At 34.5% G+C, this 14,392-nt stretch overlaps 1 pseudogene; it reads left to right on the plus strand.

Moving 5' to 3' along the window:
- Positions 1 to 13,834, plus strand: part of LOC149534492 (histone-lysine N-methyltransferase, H3 lysine-9 specific SUVH6-like) — a 51,153-nt pseudogene extending 37,319 nt beyond the window's left edge.
- The last annotated feature ends 558 nt before the right edge of the window (positions 13,835 to 14,392 follow it).

Genomic DNA, 14,392 nt, shown 5'->3' on the forward strand with positions numbered 1-14,392 from the left:
TTTTAAAGTGTAAATGTAATTAGGAGTGGATGTTTGAGTTTAAAATTATTAAGAAGACACTATTGGTTGAAAAAGATAAATTATAAACCAATGGGTCCAAGTAAGGGGAATGGTAGGGATGCAAAATAATTGTGTAAAGTGGGATTCAAATTATTTATGTTATGAAACTTGAAAACAAAAAACTTGATGCTCCTAAATGTAAAAAATTGACTATTATTTTCTTGTCCTCCATGGGATGTGTACCCAACCTTCAAACTCCCCATCCACATCCCAATAGTGTTTCAAGGATGGTTGGATAGCACGAAACATTCCCTAGTCATCCCAAAAATATTCAAAAAGTGAAATGTTTAGGAAAAATGTTGTGTGAAATGTCAAGGGATGTTTTTCCATCACCAAGGTGGTCAGGGATGTCTGAGATGCCCTTGGATTGATTCTAAATGATGAGATTTCCTCAACAACAAGACAACTTTCAATAATGCTTATTTAGAAAATTTTCTCAATGACAAAAAACTATGGTCTTCCATTGCAATTTTCTTTTTAATTTGGTTTTCTTGTAATGGGATAGTAGGGATCAAACTACAAATCAATCACCCTTTTTAAAAGCTACTTGATTTTGTTTACTTGGTGTTGTTGTTTCTATAGAGAAGAGAAATAACATTAGATTAACAAACAAGGGATTATATATATACTATAATATATATAATCCCTTGTTTGTTAATCTAATGTTGTTTCTCTATAGACAAACTATAAAGGTATTTGCAAATATGAATTTAATTACACTAAACATTTATTACCAACTATTCCCAAAAGTATATGGAACAGAGCTATTTTCTTTGGTTATCAACTTATAGTCCTAGAAACTTATTTTTAAATGTTCTAATTTAGTTTGGTTGATTAAGCTTGACAATAACTAAGATGGGGAACTTGACATATCTCAACACTTACACTCTTCAAGGTGTAGCAGCTTAAATTGGTTGAGTGAAGATGTGGTGAAATGTTTTAAGTCTTACTATTGCAATTAGAATGTGTTAGACTTTTGTGATTAACAGAGGAGTGAATATCTATATATAAAAGAAAATTCAAATTGCATATATGACAAAAAATAGCTACCCATTCTTAGAAAGTGGATATGCTATTGATAGTTACAATAATAGAATTAGGGGCTTGCACATAAAAAAATTCATCACCTCATACAAAAACCAAACTGAAGTATAGAATTAAATATTCACAATTTGAATAAGAGCACATGATTGAACTCTATTTATGTTATTCCCATAGGCTAAACACACACTTCAATCTAAGAAAGGAAAACCACAAATAATTTAGCTATGCTAATGATGAAAATTGACCACAAGGAAATATAACTTGTAAAATAAATTCCTCCTCTTCAAATTTGCAACCAAATAAGTGTGCCCATGTGGACAATGATGAGGGAACAAGTTTGAAGTATGCATAAATAGATTTAGAAAATAAAATCCAATTAGGCCTAATGTGAAACTACTAAATGTGAAATTGTACAAGTTTGATAAACAAGCTTTGTAAGATATTTTCAACTCACAAAGACAATGATTAGACCAATTCTTGTCTCACAAAGTTAGATGATCACTATAAATACCTCTTTTTCTTGTAATTGTGCCTTATCACTCAACTTTGAAACTTGTTAAGTTCTACATTTTTACTTTTCCTATGAGGCTACTACTAACCTCATTGTTCATCATCAGCATCTATAAACCAAATGATGGTCCAAAGTATAGCATCAAATCTTGTATATAGGATACCATGTAGCTTTCTTCAATCACACATCATAAATTTCTATAAGAATTTTCCTTAGGGAAAAATTCACCCAAGATCAAGGAACTCAAGCACAAGCACAATAGTAGACCAACAAGGTATGATCAAAATAACAATATCCAAAATTAATTTATTGTCATTCAATGTTTAGTACATACACACTATGAGTGCCTGAATATAAAGGCCTCTAGAATAATTCTAGAATGTCTAGAAGTAAGCATACTGATAAGTCTTACAACAAGGCACATGTCCACCAGAAGTGGATTATCCTCCATTAAGCATAGGAGTAAGTATAATGATGAGAGGATAAGCCTACAAAGGTGTAGCATGAAAAATAATGTTGTAGACACCATGTGCTAATTAAGCGTGCATATAATTGTATTGTCTATGTGACAACTCAATTAATTATGCAAATTCTAGTGTTATAGATGCCATGTGCTAAATTAGAGTTGCTTACTCCAGTGTTGTCAACATGACAACTCATAAGAGTATGCAAATTCCTAAGTGTCAACCTAAGAAACAATAAAATAATGCATTGACCTAAGTAAAGTTAAGTAAGTGTAAATAGTGAATATTTATTTACACCAACACCCCCCCTTAAGTGCAACTTAGGGGAATGCACTTAATCTTATGAAAGCTAGGATTAAAATGCATGATGGGTCCCAACTACTAGGCTATGTTAGGTACCCATGTACAAAATGCAATGCAATGCAATGAAATCTCTCATAAAGCATAGAAAGAGGGAAAACCTCATGGGAAAAACCATCCCCCAAAAAGAGAGATGAAAAAACAAGATGCATGGATGGATGGAGTAATCAAGACCTCCCCCCCATTATGACATACATCAAGTATATACAAAAGAGAAGTAGAAGTACAAAACCCCATAAGAGGAAAAAGTCCCCCCCTTAAAAGAGAAGAAGAAGGAGACAAGATAGTCCCCCCCCCCTCTAATGTAGAGTGTTGATTAGTGATAGTTTTTCCAATGTAGAAGTTGATCCATGATTGCTAAATAATGTTCCTCCTATTTGGAAGAAACAATGGCAGAGGTATAGGTGAGATGTTTCGTCTATGTGTAGAAAGAATCTCGAAGATGAATGGTGCCTCTGAGACATGCTCAACTATCGCTGTGTTGATATTGATGGTTGCTCCTTCCAATACTATTCAAAAGAATGAGTGCAGTTCTAGCAAGGATAGATGTAGAACATGTCCCAAAGAACAAACTATCTCCTTAAATGATAAAGAGACCTCTTGAAACTGCTATACATAAGGATCCATAATTATAACAACATGTGAAGACTAATCATGTAGAGAATGGATGAGAGGGTGAGAGTGAGCCCTTGTGACAACTAAAGAAGAATCTACTTCATTAAAAGGAAGATGTCAATCATCAAATATGTCTCCCAAATCTACTATGTGTGACTCCATGAACAAACTTTAAATATCTGCTATGTAGTCTGTAGTGCCTACCCTCGTTCACATCTCCTCTGGACATATTATTGCTATTGTTATCAGACTTTGATGGACTAGTTTTATGTAGATGGATTAGTGGTATTGCTTTGACACTATCAGACATTATGTTATGGATTCAGTTATTATATGATGAGATCATTTAGACTTCACATTTCATGTGTATATGATGATCATTATACTATTTTCAGTTACTGTTGATGATTAGTTAGATGGTTGATTATCTTATGTGTTTTATTATGGATACTTACCCCATACTTGCATGTGTATGGTGTGTGTGTTTTCTTATTGTATGGCGTTTCTGATGTGGTTAAGGAAGGGAGTCGTAGTCACCTGCTTAGTCGGGATCTACACGATGCACCACTTCCTGCCATTGCCTGTTTAGCTTAGCACTATATATTTTGTATGTACATGCATGGCTTTTTTGCAGGTTGCAGGTACCGAGTATCGACTTTCCTAAATTACCAGGATGAGCGTACCCTATTATACTATCTCAATGATAAGAGAGGGGAGATAAATTCTCAAGTCCAAATCCCAAACCCTAAAACCATTTGTCCTAGTGAGTTAGGAAAAGTATCTGAGTTGAGTACCCATTGAATGTGTCAGATGACATATTTTGTGATTTTTAATCTTTTAGACTGATTTCGTATGAATTGTCCTATGATGGGTTTTCATATTTTATCATGAAGGTTTATGGTGAATTTTCCATTAATTAAGTCTTAACAAATAGATTTAATTAATAAATTAATTATTTGAGAAGATTAAATATCATGATTTTGATATTTTGATTATAATTAATTCAAGAAGAATTAATAGAGAAATAAAAGAATTAAATTAAAAGAAAATTAGAAATTAAAATAAATAATAATTATAAAATATTAATTAATTAATAAACAAATATTAATAATAAAAGTTATAAAAATTAAAATAAAAGTTATGAAGATTAAAGTGGGAGTTATAAATATTTAAATGAAAATTAATTTAAAAGTTATTGGAGTTATAAGTTTGCATAGGAAATAATGCAGTTCCCTATTTTTCATGTGTCAAAAACACGGGGGTTAGTGCATCAATTAAGCACATGGTGTCTACAACCCTAGGGCTTATCAAAAAGGTTGGAAATAGGTCCATGCTTAGTTGGCGATATCTTCCAGCTGATTCTAGAAGCATTCTAGGGTTATCCGAAAGCTCTTTATATTTGGGCATTCCTTAATAGCTTGGATATAGAGCTGGAAAATAGCATGGATAGTATGATTAGCATGGAGAATAGTTGAAGCATTGGAGGATTCGGGAAAATTCTGAAGAAGGGAAGCTTGCTCTGCAGGTTGTCTGAGGATAAGCGAGTTAGCATCAGAATCCGGGTAGATTCTTGTGATTTCATTATGATACTTTTGCATCTTGCTTTCCCCTGTCTTCTCCGTATTTTCCATATGTCTTCATTGTGCATTTTCAATTTGGGCAATTAAGTTTTATTTAAGGATTCTATATGTTTAGATCTGAAAATAATACGGACTAGGGTTGCAATTCATGGACAAACCCATTAGAATTAGTCATCAGAGAAATTCTTAAAAGAACAAGTTTCATAGAGAGGTTCTGAAAATGAAAGCTTGTATTTTTATAAACAATCTGAGATTCTGTATATTATATACATATATATATATACATAAACCTTGTTATATATATATATATATATATATATATATATATATTTATATAATCACAACCTTATTATGGCGGAATCGCAACTTATTAAATCGCACTGCGATTGTTTAAACAAATACTAATGCATGTTGGGTGGGGGCGGAATCGCACCCCGTACCCATGTTTAAAGGGGCGCGCGGTACCTGCTACGCAGTGTACCCGCAACTGTATTGGTCGCAGGGTACCTGCGGCAATTGTCACCACAGTGACAACCGACGACATAATTGATTCGGCTTTGTTCTAAGGAAACTTTGTTATTCGATTTCCTTTATGAATCAAAATTAATAAAATTCAGTTCCGTTTTTTTATAAAATGCAAAAAAAAAAAATATTATATTATATATGTACGTATGTATATGTTTAAATATAAATATATATATGTATATATGTAATATATATATATATATATATGTTATTAAAAGATTTAAAGTTGATAATAAAAGATTTATAAATTCATCTCTTTTTAATGATAAATTGTTTTGTAATTTTATAGTTTTAACTATTATGAATTAATAGTTTAAGATTATAAGATATATGAAGCATATGAAAATTAAGTTAGTGGAAACGTCTTTTAAATGTTATTATTGGAAACTGAAGTTTAGAGGGAATTTTTAATCCATCCAAAAATTAATACATGGAAAAACGTAGGAAAATGTTCTTCCTCTAAACTTGGGATACAAAAACGGAGATTTTGCATATGAATTCAAATTTGAAAACTTAGCAAAACTAAAACATGTGTTTACATTGTGTATTCATTATGCTAATGTTTTGGGTTTTGGGTTGACTAGTGTTGACCGGTATAGGATGTCTACCAGAGGCTTGGGGGTTATGTGAATGTGATGTCTTGATGATGTTTTAATTCAATCTTTATAAACCCAACCATGATTATGTGATGGAATGCTCTATGAATTGGTTGTGAATATTGATTGTTATAGTTGAGATTTCTTATGTCTGGAACCCTTGACTTAACCATTATTTTGGTCATCAATCAGTTATCCTTGGATATATTCTAGTCACCATGATGGGACTAATATGTGGATTTAGTATTGATGATGTCATGATGTGACATGTTTGACTCAACCATTTTGGAGTCTTCGATCAGTATGATTTTGAGATATATTTTGGTTATTGAGAACCAATGGATATTTTGATTATCAGTGATACTTCAGTTGCCAATAGAGAGCTGTTGTGTTCATGATTTTCTATGGATGTTGCTCATGGTGATTTGATGCTTTTATGCATATTTAATGATTTTTAATCATGGATATTTGTTGATCCTTATTATGGTGATTTTGTGGACTTTCTTTATGTTTATGATACCATGAGCATTAGGGTAGGATATATGCATGTAGTGTCAGGAAGTGGCTTGCAATGGGGGCTGGGGCCCTAAGAGGCTGCCAGGGTAACTCATTGTATGTTGGTTAATAAGTGATAATATTCACACACTTAATACTAATTGAATGAACCTAAAAAGATAAGAGTTTTTGGTTCTCGCCCATGCCTTGAGTGCTTGTATAGGCTAGGATGGGAGTAGAGAGAATGCATGGTTGCGACCTTGCATTCCATAGTATGCCTTGTCAGTATGAAAGGATACTAGTGGCCGCATGAGATCTGTATGGACCCGTGGAGTTTAGCTAACTGCCAGGGTAACTTGTACAAGATAAATGCGATGACACTTTCCCGCTTGCATAGTAGGTTCCTACATGTCATTGTGTGCCTCTGGGAAGTAGATGTCTATTTTCTGATTGGAACCTTTGAGTTAGTATACTTTTAGGATTCCTGGACTTTAGAGTCGTGTGCTATGTGGTTTTGATAACTTGTTTGGGACTTGAGATTATCTCCTCAGCATGGTGGGAGTGGACCACTTAGGTACCACGCGGTCGGGTGGTAGTGTATTTTCCACTCTTATCATTTGAGATTCATTGAGACTTTGTGGTTAATATGTACTTTGTGATGGTGGATATGTATCCTTTCATTGATGATTAGCATATGTTAGATGATAATATCTTATGCTTTACTTTTTATGTTAGTAGGATGTTTAGGAGTGACATTCCTACTATGTTAATACCGATGATCTCTTCGGTGCTTGGAATGTTACGCACGGAGGGATGGCTAGGATCCACGATGGTCTAATGATGCTATTAACGGTTGGGAGGAACTGTGCACTTAGTTTATTTATTTGATCTTTCTGATAGATGTAAATGACTTTTATGATGATGTATCATGAGTATCATGTGATTATCTTTACTTTACTTTGATGTATCATGGATTTAGAATAGGATGATGTACTTTATTCTACATATGTATATTCTTTTAAGCCTTCATACCCTGTGACATGTACAGTGGATGAATGAGCAGTTGGATATGTAAGAATTGAACATTGGACTTATCATATTATTTCATGTGGATGTTGTACTTGATGGATTCATGTAAGTAATTCACATTAAGGGGATCTTAAAGAATGTAATCTATTGTATATGTTAAGTTTACTCTTTAGATGGACATTGCTATTGCTTTCGTTATCGTGCATAAGTTGTATGTGGTAATTACTTCCAAAAAAAAAAAAATGCTACCAAACTTAGTGAAATACTAGGTTAATTCTTTGGATCCCTTGACGGGGCATTACATTTGGTATCAGAGCCTGAGTTTCTACATTGGGAACTCTGGGTATTTCGGAACAACTAGAACTTGAACTATTAGGTGTATCTCTCCAACTTGAACTAGGTAAACTGGAAACAGAACTTGAACGGCACTTGTATGTTTCTCATACTTTAACACTTAGTTGTCAAAAAAGAAAATTTACTTAGACCTAAACATAGAACTGAACTTAGTCTATTGTAACATGTGTCTCTTGATTGTAATAGTACTCTGTACTGTTGTAGGATGGTATCTGGGACTAGGTCTTCTGTTAGAGGCCGAGGTAGGGCCATGGAAGAGGCTGTGGTCGTGGCAGAACCGTCAGTGCCCATGAGTCTTCCCATGAGGGATCAGTTCGTATAGAGAGCAGGGAAGAGCACTCTAATAGGCAGCAGGAAGAGAGCCAAAGAGAGGACCAAGCTGAGTCTGAAGAGGTTGGTCTGAGATAGTTGATGCAGACTATTCTAGAACGTCTACCTCCTATTCAAGAATAGCCTAAAGTGCATCAGACAGAACAAGAGCATAGACCTAGATCTAGAAGCCCTCAGAAGGATCACCAGAGGTCCATTGTGTCCACTCAGATGAAGGATCTTTCAAGATCCAAGGTTAAGCCTTTCAATGGGCAAGGGTTTGGTTATGTGGCCGAGCAGTGGCTTATTTCTCTTGACAGGATTTTCACTATGCAAGACTTTGACAGCAATGTTAAGGCAAGATTTGTGATCACCAATTTAGAGAACTTTGGAGCCACTTGGTGGACAATTGAGGAGAAGAAACTAGGGATCGATATGAGCAGTGTCACTTGGGAACTATTTTTGGAGAGTTTCTGAGAACAATTCCTACCAGAGGAATGGAAATAGCAAAGGGCAGATGAATTTCATAATCTCAAGTAGTGCACTATATCAGTGACCGGGTATGAGCATAATTTTTATGAGCTCATGTCTTTTTCAAGATTCAGTGAAAATTTAGCTCAGTTGACACAACATTTTATTAGGGGTTTGAACAACCGTATTATTGGGGGTGTCAAAGTATTTGAGCCAAAAACCCTCAAGGATGCGGTACATCGAGCAATCCTTGTTGAGCAAAGCATCAACCTTGGTCAAGGTGGTTTTGTAGGAGCGCCAGCAGCGTCAGGACCTAAAAGCAACTTTAATTCAGATGGCAATAAGAAGCCTTTCTCTTCTAAGGGAAAACAGTTTCACCATCAGTCTCGGCAGACCCAACAATAGAAGGGATTTAATTCTCAGGCTCAAGGTGGTGGAAAAGGTTCTAACTTTAAGAACAATTGCAATTCTCAACGCAATAAACAAAATCAACCCAATCAGCGAGCTCAGAGTAGTTAGTCATTTGTTAGCAGGAATAGTCGAAAGCAATCAAATGTACCACCTATGGGTAGAGGGTCTGGCAGGAATACAGAATGTTTTTCATGTGGACAGATTGGTCATTATGCAGCTCAGTGTCCACAGCAAGCGCCTCAGTTTTTTGGACCTAGGCCTACAGCCTCAGAGCCTACAGTAGGTGATGCAGGTAGAGCTCATAGAGTGTTTGCAGCAGTTGATCATCGTCAGGCGGATCATCAGGGTACAGTGGTTGAGACCACGGGTGCTATTCGAGGTATATCTCTTTCAGTATTATTTGATTCAGGAGCTATAGATTCATTTATTTCACCATCTATAGTTTCTAAGTGTAAGCTAGATGCGATGAAGCAAGATCATGGTTGGCAAGTGGAACTAGCCTCAGGTATCAAGGTCTCCACGAATTCTGTAGTTCATAAGTGTGGGCTTAGCTTAGGAAGCTTTGTTTCGGTAGTGGATCTTCGAGTCATACCCCTTGGTTCCTATGATGTGGTTTTAGGCATGGATTGGCTTGGAACTCATAAAGCCAGTATAGATTGCAGGAAGAAGATAATTATGTGCCAAGATGACCAAGGGAATGATGTAAGGATAGTTGGGATACCAAGGCCTATATCTTTGCGGATGATTTCTGCTATGCAAATGAAGCAAAGTTTCCGTAAAGGATGTCAAATATTTGTTGTTATGGTAAATGATCTTGATGAGGAAGATCCTATGAGGAAGACTTTAGATCACCCGATTTTGCAAGAGTACGCAGATGTTTTTCCAAGTGAGATCCCAGGCATGCCTCCAAAGAGGGATATCGACTTTAGCATTGATCTAGTTCCTGGAGCAGAACCTATTTCTAAAGCTCCTTACCGAATGACTACACAAGAACTGGGAGAATTACGTCTTCAGTTAGAGGAACTTCTGGCCAAAGGGAGCATTCAACCTAGTGTATCACCATGGGGAGCTCCAGTGCTCTTTGTGAAGAAGAAAGATGGTTCTTTGCGCCTTTGTATCGATTACAGACAGTTGAACAAGGTGACTATTAAGAACAGGTATCCTTTGCCTAGGATTGATGACCTATTCGATCAAATAAAGGGGGCTACAGTTTTCTCCAAGATTGACCCTAAGTCAGGATACCACCAACTTCGCATTAAGGAAGCTGACATTCACAAGATCACTTTTCGAACTCGCTATGGACATTATGAGTTCACAGTGGTACCTTTTGGGTTGACTATGGCCGAATATAGGCAAACTTATAGTCAAATTTCACCAAATTGACACTCCAAACAAATGGTGAGGTCTGCTTTGGCTCTAGATGCTTCCAATACTTGTAGATACTATGGATCTAGGTTGAGGTCCTTCAAGAGGTGAAGCAAGAAAATGGTCTTGAATGGCTATATGAAGAGAAATTCCCTCAGCTCTGATACCATGTAATAATTTTCCTTAAGGAAAAATTCACCCAAGATCAAGGAACTCAAGCACAAGTGCAACAGTAGTCCAACAAGGTATGATCAGAATAACAATATCCAAAATTGATTTATTGGCATTCAATGTTTAGTACATACACACTAGGAGTGCCTGAATATAAAGGCCTCTGGAATACTTCTAGAATGTCTAGAAGTCAGCATATTGATAAGGCTTACAAGGAGGCACATGTCCACCAGAAGTGGACTATCCTCTATCAAGCATAGGAATAAGTGTGATGATGAGATGATAAGCCTACAAAGGTGTAGCATGAAAAATAATTTTGTAGATATCATGTGCTAAATTAAGAGTGTGTATAACTGTGTTGTCTACATGACAACTTAGTTAATTATGCAAACTCTAGTGTTGTAGACACCATGTGCTGAATTAGAGTTTCTTACTCCAGTGTTGTCAACATGACAACTCATAAGAGTATGCAAACTCCTAAGTGTCAACCTAAGAAATAATAAAATAATGCATTGACCTAAGTAAAATTAAGTGTAATAGTGAATATTTATTTACACCAACAATTTCCATATAAAGGGTTTATGATATCCTCAACTGATCCATTGATAATCTATCATTGAAGGTGAAGTGATCAAAAATATGAGGCTTGGACTAAATAGGACATTGGAATAAAGGTCTTAAACACCATCCAACCTTGAGATATCTATCAAAAAAGTTATGAAACATGTTTGGTTTGTAAGGATTATAATTTGTTCTCTCTACTACCAGGAAGTTTTCTTTTTATTCTCTACTATTTATATTGACTATTTACTAAATCTAATGTAATTCATATTTAAGTGACATCAATCAACTCTTTTGATAGAAATGTGGTAGTAAATGAAATTAGAGTTCTTTTTTCACTGATTTTTATCATCTATGCAATTTGTACAACCATTTATTCATAAGCTTTTTACTAAATTACCTAGATAGTTGAAAACATGCTCATTGAAAATAAATTCATTAGAAATTTCCATAAGAAAAAAAATTCATGTAGGGAATAATAATTTTGTATTTTACTCACATCCTCCTTTATCTTGATGCATAACATTTAAATTTGAAATTTAGTGAGCTTTGTAAATAGGGTTCGTGAGATTTTTCTATTTGAGGAAGATGATTATGATATTGGTTTTTTGTGTAATGAAATTATGATCAAATATTATAAGTTAGAAATGCAGTGATATTGTGCAAAAACTTAAAGCATACACTATGTAGAGGTGTAGCTTCAACTTTCCAAGCAAAGATTTTTTTAGAAGCAAACACCACTACACTATTGGACAAAGGGTTGCAAATTTTCTTCCATTTTCTTCTAATCTTTTCACATTATATGATTTCCTATATTTTATTCCTTAACCATGAGAAACCTCAATCCATTAGTGAATAGCCAAAGATAACTAAATATAATGCACTTCTCAATTGTAGGTGATTCAGTTGACTAGCAAGTCTGAGATAACTAAATCTAAACCAAATAACTTGCAATCCCTACAATAAGTTACATATCCAACTCAATTGCCTTGTAAAATATCCCACTCAACCTATCTCTTCTTATTGAGACATTCCCATCAATTATGGGAGGAATGCTCCTCTACTCACCAAGGAGTCTCACACTTCAGGAAATGAATTTGACAATCAGAGACTAATTTTGACAAAATATATCATCCTAGGAAGAGGAGGTTAACATTAGTAAGGAAAGATAAGTTTGGTAAAAGGGAAAAAGAAAATTTTCATCTAGCTAGACAAATCTCCAAAGAATCACATCATTTTGGTCAATGTTCTCAACTCATACATGAGATTTTTCAAACTTACAAGATGGCTACCCAAAAAAGGGATGTCAATCAATTGGCAACAACACATACAAGTTTCAAAGATTTATTGTGCCAAGGTTGTATAAATTTGGAAGGAATGGAGTGAATTCATTTAATAAATTTGCAAGTACACCTCATAAGCTTTATTTGAAGATAGTTGAGGTACCCAAAATATCTCCACTTAAATATGTGAAAAGTCTAGATCATTTGGTTCAAAATCCACCAACACATGAAAAGGTCAGAGAAACCTTGTCATTATTTTAGGTTCTTTGAAAGATATTGTTATATGATGAGGAAGCTAGTGTCAAAGACTCTTCTCTAAATGGAACTCATTATCCTACAAATCTAATAATTTCCATGATTTTGAAGGATAAAAACTTATATTTCAACATAGGAAAACAAATTGTGGGTATCGCCCTACAGTTGTAAGTTGGAGACTAGTTCCATTACAAGATTGAGTTTTGTACTATGGGTCTTCATTAGTAGATACAAACTAGATTTGACTTCTTGAAGCAAGGAAATATCCAAGTGACTGCAAGGATTATGGCATTAGGAGGCTACAAAGATGATCTTGATAGCGGAGATGTATTATTTTACATAGGATAGGGTGGAAACAATTTCTATGGTGACATACAACAAATTGAGGATCACAAACTTGAACATGGGAATTTGGCTTTGAAGAACAATGTAGAGTTGCAAATACCAATACAAGTAATTCAAGGAATAAAGAAAAAGAATGCAAATAAAGAAAACAAAGAAAGTAGAAAGAACAACCTAAGTGTGCTACATACTAATGATGGAATTGATAATTTGGAGAAAATTTGGTGTAATAGAGGAGCATCTAGATACTATGTATTTAAATTCCTTCTAAGAAGACAACTAGGTCAGCCAAATCTGAGATTTGAGTTAGTGCAATTTGTTGTAAAGACATCACATTATATAATTCAAGGTAATATTTGTATTAAGAAAATTTTGGAAGGAAAACTAAGATAATCCATTTGTGTTGTAAATACTAGGGATGAAGAAAATGGTCCAGCACTATTTGTGTACACAACTAAAGTGGTTTACTCAAGTTGTTCTCAGCCTCTTCCTCAAAGAGGTTGTGACTATAGAAATGGATGCATAGGTCACACTAAATTCCTTTGTGCTTTGAAAAGTGGTGGGAAATTTCCAATTAAATTTGATGGCTCGATATTGTATTTTCTAATCCAACTGTATATGAATGTAGTTTATCTTATAGTTTCTCTACAAATTGCTACAATAGGGTAAGTCAACGTGGTATTAAATTTCATCTTGAGGTGTTTAAAAATGGTAAGAGAGGTAAGGGAGTCAAATCATTAGAGCCTATATCTTTTATAGCTTCATATATGAATACACAAGTGAGATTATTTCTAATATGGAAGCTGAGAAGAGGATTGATAATGATGAGTATCTCTTGAGATAGAAAGGAATAATAAGAAGGATTAATCTTGTTGGGATGAACTTTATAGCTTTGTGCATGAATTGGAGTGTAGTCAATTTTGTGATGTGTTGGAAGATACAGGAGCTTCCATTGATGCGGTGGAAGATTTGGATTTACCATTGATGAGCCAAGTATGGAAGTGTTGGAAGATATATTCATCAATATAGCTAACATGGGAGAAGAATATTATACATATGTGTGCTAATAATATGAAAAGACCCAATTTGAACATGAAATTAAACAGTATTTTCATATAGAAAAAATGATAATGTGAAACATCAAAAAGAAAATCATCATCAAAAAATTCAAATGCTTTATTGGAGTTTCCATTGATTTTGTAGGAAAAATTTGTGAAACCCTACCATAACACTAGAAGGAAATGGTAGAGTGTGGATTAATAAACAAAATACTACCAAAGGTGGGTGAAAATGGATTAAACTGGCCTAATTAACAAAGCTCGATTCAATTCCCACTAGGATGCAACTATAGAACCACTAAAATCCTCTGCAATCGGCTATTAAAGTTATTGTCAATTTAGTGTGCTTCCTTCGTCTTCCTAAAAACTTCCATGTAAAAATCCATGCTATAAGTGCCAAGAGGTGAAGTTTTAAATTCTAGTCATTCCTTAGCCCTTGCCACCTATTAGAAAAAAACAATGTGCATATGTACCTAATTTAATATATTATTATCTTTGCTAAAATATATCATTATTATAAATTATATATTTGG

This window comes from Cupressus sempervirens, chromosome 10 (assembly GCF_028749045.1).
Source record: "Cupressus sempervirens isolate cs-2001-9-10 chromosome 10, ASM2874904v1, whole genome shotgun sequence".
Classification (NCBI taxonomy): domain Eukaryota; kingdom Viridiplantae; phylum Streptophyta; class Pinopsida; order Cupressales; family Cupressaceae; genus Cupressus; species Cupressus sempervirens.